Below are 5,520 nucleotides of genomic sequence, written 5' to 3'. Positions count from 1 at the left end.
TCGGCGGGGCCGTGTCCCAGAGCTCTTTTCTTTATTTTTTTTGGTGCTCCGCGCGTACGAGTTGAGAGGGGAGAGGAGGAGCGTGATTTTTAATCGTCTATAACCTCGTTATTGATGTTGGATAATGGCGCGTGGTCACGGGAGCGCGCCGACGATGAAGCCGAAGTGTGCGTGTGTCGGTCAACGAAGACGAAATGTGTGTGTGGTTCGGTCAGCGTGCCAGCCATCTCGGGAGTTCTCTGCTGTGCGCTCAACCTTGCTTAACTGTAAGCCAGCACTGCAAACCGAAAAACACCCGGATAGGAGTAAATGGCTCATCGCGTAGCGCACTCCCGAAAAGGGGTTTTTATACTCCTCAGAATATGAGTATATCGTCTACGCCTCTGCTTGAAGGGATACTTTCGGAGTGCTAGAAGGAGTAAAGTGTTACCGCTCTGCAGACGGGAGTTTATTTAGGAGTAAAGTTGTGATCACAAAGGAGTTAGCATGGCAATTAATAGAAGTATTATATACTCATTTGCAGCTACTTTTATAGTACATTTCAGGAGTACGTGCCTGTTCCTTTTAAGTAGTTTTGACAGGAAATTTTTGGAGAAATTTTTCTTACTATAGGGTTACATTTATGATTCCCAGATGAGTATATTACTTCACTTGATGCGGAAGCCGATTTGAAATAAAGTATTCGTATGGAAGGCTCATTTTAGAGCTTGATATTCCAGGATAAATGCGTCGATGAACTTAGTGATTTATTTCAAACAATATTTTATTGGGTACAAAACATTTGAGACATGTGTTCGGCAGCTTGCTTTCGACGGTTACAGAGAACCAACGTCTTGGCCCCTGTAGAAAAGAAGAGTGCCTTAACCCACGCTGTCTTTGGGTACATAATTTAAATACCCAAAGGAATGAAAATAGAGATGCCACACTTGAAAGCAATGAGGGAACCTTGAAATGCTTCGCTGTCAACATACAGGCTCCTTCTGAAAGAAAGATTAGAAAAACAAATGCATCAGTGGAATTGCACCTCTAAGCTTGAACTATGACGTGCTTCAAGTGTAGAAGTCAACCGTTCAGAGTGCACTTTTCAATAAAGTAGGTATTATTGAAGTTTAAACGTTTTTCATGACAAAAGATTAGCTAGCAGAACATAGTAGGTAATCAACTAGCTAATACATACCTGTACCCTGTCGGATGACAGCGGCTAAACGCGGTTTTCAGGGAATCACAAATTCCAGAGAGCCGCTTTCGTAAACGTTAAGGCAATACGGCGAATGGGAAGCAGCATCGATAGGAAACATTTTTTCCGCAAAGCATAAAACTGAAAACAAATAAAATGGTCTTACTGAGGCACTTGCGCATTCGCGCTGCCTTTGGCTGCGTTCCTGCACCGAAAGAGGCCTCGAGATATAATTTTTTTTTACTTGTCAGAGGTTCCTCATGCTTTTCAGGCACCATATCAGAACCAATTACTGAAATCAAAACATGCAAACAAAAGACAGCGCTTTGCATACACGCAGCGGAAGCTTACATGCAATTTCCTTGATGGGAGAGCCCGCAGCTACGCATTTTCAGGACGTCCTCATTCTGTGTATAGGCCAAAGGCAGGGCAAGGGTGACTGACATAGCAGGCATTGTTAGGAATAGAAAGCTACCACCAGACCCACCCTCCCGCCGCCACCTGTCTTCTGTTAAGCTTTGCCCTCACATTCGTGGCCAGGGTTCAAAAGAAAACATTCTAGACAGGTCTATCTGGCTGGGTAAGGAATATACTTTCGGGAAAGAGCGCCAACCAGAAAAAAAAAACATGTTTGGGAATCTTCTTGGTTCTTTCAGCAGGTGTGACTGCGAGTGAGTCACAGCTTGTCGTTTTTAAGCCTTCTGTTAGTCATCCGCCGGGTCACTGATCGTAGACAGTTGATGCAAGGATAGTTCCCTCGAAGTCAGTCTTGTCAACCCGCGCTTCCTTCCTAGTTCATTTGTTTGGCATCCGCTTTGTGCTGCTTCAGTTTTTCTGGGAAATGCTTGGCTTTCGCCAATGTACTACGTCCAGCACGAGCAGGGGTTCTCGTACACTGGCGTAAGCTTTATTCTTTTTCTTTCGCTGCCTTCCTGGGATCAGCAGTCTGAACCGGAACGCTTGCCTCCACGAGTTTCACATAATGGAATGTGTTCGGAAACTGCACGCGAAATGGAAACTTCTTTTAACATTTTTCAAATGCGAAGAGCTTACAAAATACTGCCTTCCTGGGATCAGCAGTCTGAACCGGAACGCTTGCCTCCACGAGTTTCACATAATGGAATGTGTTCGGAAACTGCACGCGAAGTGGAAACTTCTTTTAACATTTTTCAAATGCGAAGAGCTTACAAGATACCACATTTTGGAACTAGACGCCTAACCATCCAGAAAAGGCAGCGTTCAGTATGGTTGAAACCTCATGTCCGCTGCCGAAAATCGCTGCAACGTTAAGATGCCACCAACTCGGAAAATGTAACAGTTTAGCTAATCTCCGTGAGCGCTAAGGCGTCGCCATGTCCTGTGCTATGACTGAAAAGAATAAAATCGCTTGCATTGTTTGCATAACAAGGCCCTCTTCTTAAAACACAGGAAAGGAAGCAACCGATTAGGGCACGGTTCTCAGCACTGTTGGTAATAACGTGACAAAAATTCACAGACTCCAAGGCTGTGCATTTTCACCCGTCATTGCCTGTACAGCTTTTCCACATTCATGGGGCGTGAACGCATGAAGAAAATTTGGTCCCTAGAAGAACTGACCGTACTTCCAGCTGTACATGTTAGCGTAACAGCCACGACTGCAGTGCCACACTCTTTTTTTCAGCCGCATGCAACAACAAATTTCTCAGATACTTACTTCATGCCTGCTGTGTGAGTTGGCTCCACCGGACCACAATGAAGCCTTTGCTGTTTTGCTGTTCTCGTTAAGCCTTTCATCTCGGCGCACCCGTGGTTCACAGCAAGTCTACGCACACTGAAAAGGGAGCGGCGTTAAGTGCATGCGCGTCTATGGCATCAAAGGAGAGTTTAATACTGCTTACCAGAACACACGACGATGATAATCCGGTCTTTAGTATTCTTGCAATACAGCGAAAGAACGAGGGGCCGACGATGTCGAGAAAACTGGTGCGTCACACACACATCGCCATGTCGGCGCGGCGAAACGGCAGCAGCCAACACTTGTATGCTGCGTAGACAATGAATGACTAGCCGCTGCTTCTGCACATATTGCTGGCTTGAGTGAGACGTTCATTGCAGCACGTTGCTGCTAAGGTCGATGATGTCCAGTCTTACGTCACGACAAGAGCGCGCAAAGGAGCGGGTGGCAAACTGGCGGCTTCGGGGAGGTCGACGCGTCACACACCGCCATGTTGGCTCGGCTGAGCTCGGCTGGCTAAGCCTCTCGCAGACTGCCGTCGCAGGCGATGCAACACCAAGCGTTCTCCGAATACACTGGGGGCTTCACAGGCACTGTCTGTGGCGCACCTTGGTGCGCGAGGTTGCGGCGATCCGGTGTCTTGTAACATGACAAACGTGCGTGAAGCAGCAAAAGCACAGGCGAGCAGGCAGCGACGACAGAGCCGGCGTCGTCACCTGCAAGTGCAGCGAACAGGCAGCTGCCACTAGGCGGCGGGAAGACACTAAGGAGTGCATAAAGGGCCTGAAGGAGTATTGAAGCCGACATACTCCTTCTTGGAAAAGTAGTAAAATCATGTAAATGCTTTATTTTACTCCTCGATTTCGCGACGGCAGTAAAAAAGGAGGATTTCCTCTTTTTTACTACTTAAAGTCGATTGCGCAATTTTCAATAAGGAGTTTAAAAGCGGACACTAGCCATTTATATTCCTATTTGGGCTTATTTGTGTTTACAGTGTGTGCCAGTCTTGTTGGAGGTTCGCCACCAATCGCGAACTGCGGCTCCCTGTCAAGGCAATGTCATCAGCTAATCGCAGATTACTTCAGATTATGGGCCCCGCAGATTATGGGTCCCGGAACACCTCCTGTAAACAGGTGGTGAATAACTTTTGTGTCTCCCTGCCTGACACCTTTTTTGGAATTTCGTTGCTGACTATGGAGATGGTAGCTGTGTAAGCGTTATAAATATCTGCCAATATTTTCACATAATACTACACCCAGATTCCACAATGCCTGCATGGCAGCTGATGTTTCCAGTGAGTGAAATGTTTTCTCGTAATCAATGAAGGCTATATATAGCGGTTGGCTATATTCTGCGCATTTATTTCTCTATAACCTAATTGATAGTGTGAATATGGTCTATTTTATCTTTTACGAAAGCCTGCCTGATCATTTGGTTGATTGGCCATGACCCTATTAGCGATTACCTTAGTAAATACCTTGTAGGCAATGGACATTAAACTGATCGGTTTGTAATTCATGAAGTCCCTCGCACATTCCTTCTTATATATATAGATAGCGTTCTTCTAAGCTAAGGTTTCCACTGAGTTTAATTCTTTCTCGTAATCAATGAAGGCTATATGTAGGGGTTGGTTACAATCACTCCTCGGTCCTTCAACAAATCTGCTGTTGCCTGATCCTACCAGCTTTCCCCCTTGGCATTGCTCCTAAGGCTTTCTTAACTTCCTCCTTCGTTACTGGCAGCATGTCCCATTGCTGTGCTGTACTGCCTCTCTCAGTAACGTTCTGAGTACCTTCGCTACTGTATAGATGTGTGTAGAACTCTTCGGCTACTTTAACTATCTTGTCCATATTGCTAATGACATTGCCGTCTGTCTCGAGCAAGCTCTTTAGAGCTTGCTCGATTTTCTCCCTGTTAAACTTCCTGATGTCGGCTACCTTGGCTTGCAGAATTGAACAGCTCTGCATTGGGCCCATTGAAATAAATCGGCGTAGCTTTCACCGATCGTTACGCATCACTCCGCCGATGGCGATATCTTCAAATTTCTCAGAATGCTCGGAATGTGTATATCGAATTCCCGCGGTAAAAAGACGAGTTCATGTTGATCTTCAGTGTACCTTTAAGGTAGCGCTGAAGCAGGCCTACCTTTGTTCCTGTGGCCTGTCTGCTTTTTATCATGCCTCTGCCGCAGAGGAGCTCGTACTATAGTCTGTGTGTGCAATATTAATGCAATAGTAGTGCAATTATTTGCGTACAATAGTAACTGCTCCTCAAGGAACAGCCTAGTAAGTTACGAACGAGGACGGTGTCCATCCATATACAAAGGAAACAGTTGCCTTCGCGAATCCCGTCGCCTCGTAAATCTGTACAAAAATCACCGCGCCCCTCTCATCATCCGGATCAGCGGTCGCTGCCTGCCCACAATCTACGCAATCTCTTACTACTTTCAAGGCAATGTCATCAAGGCAATGTCAAGGCAATGTCATCAGCTAATGTCAAGGCAATGTCATCAGCTAATCGCAGAACTGTTCCCATTTCATGTCGGTCGGTAGGTCAGTTGGTGAGGCTAAGATGGACGCCGTCAAGAGCTCCGGAAATTTCGACCGCCTGGAGTTCTTTAACGGTAATT

General features: G+C 46.1%; 1 long non-coding RNA gene across 3 annotated transcripts; it reads right to left on the bottom strand.

Moving 5' to 3' along the window:
* Window positions 1-742: 742 nt before the first annotated feature.
* On the bottom strand, window positions 743-3,618 carry LOC149334811 (uncharacterized). Of its 3 annotated transcripts, none has more exons than XR_016284456.1 (3): window positions 3,055-3,618; window positions 2,871-2,987; window positions 743-980 (listed from the first exon to the last, which is right to left on the bottom strand). It is a non-coding gene; the product is annotated as an uncharacterized LOC149334811 (long non-coding RNA). The 3 variants fall into 3 exon arrangements; XR_016284457.1 differs by lacking the exon at window positions 743-980 and adding an exon at window positions 1,963-2,177; XR_016284458.1 differs by lacking the exon at window positions 743-980 and adding an exon at window positions 2,265-2,312.
* Between the last annotated feature and the right edge of the window lie 1,902 nt (window positions 3,619-5,520).

Source organism: Amblyomma mixtum, chromosome 7, assembly GCF_055824585.1.
Source record: "Amblyomma mixtum isolate Tamu chromosome 7, ASM5582458v1, whole genome shotgun sequence".
NCBI lineage: Eukaryota > Metazoa > Arthropoda > Arachnida > Ixodida > Ixodidae > Amblyomma > Amblyomma mixtum.
The sequence above is the reverse complement of the archived record's forward strand: the minus strand, read 5'-3'. Positions and strand labels throughout refer to the sequence as shown.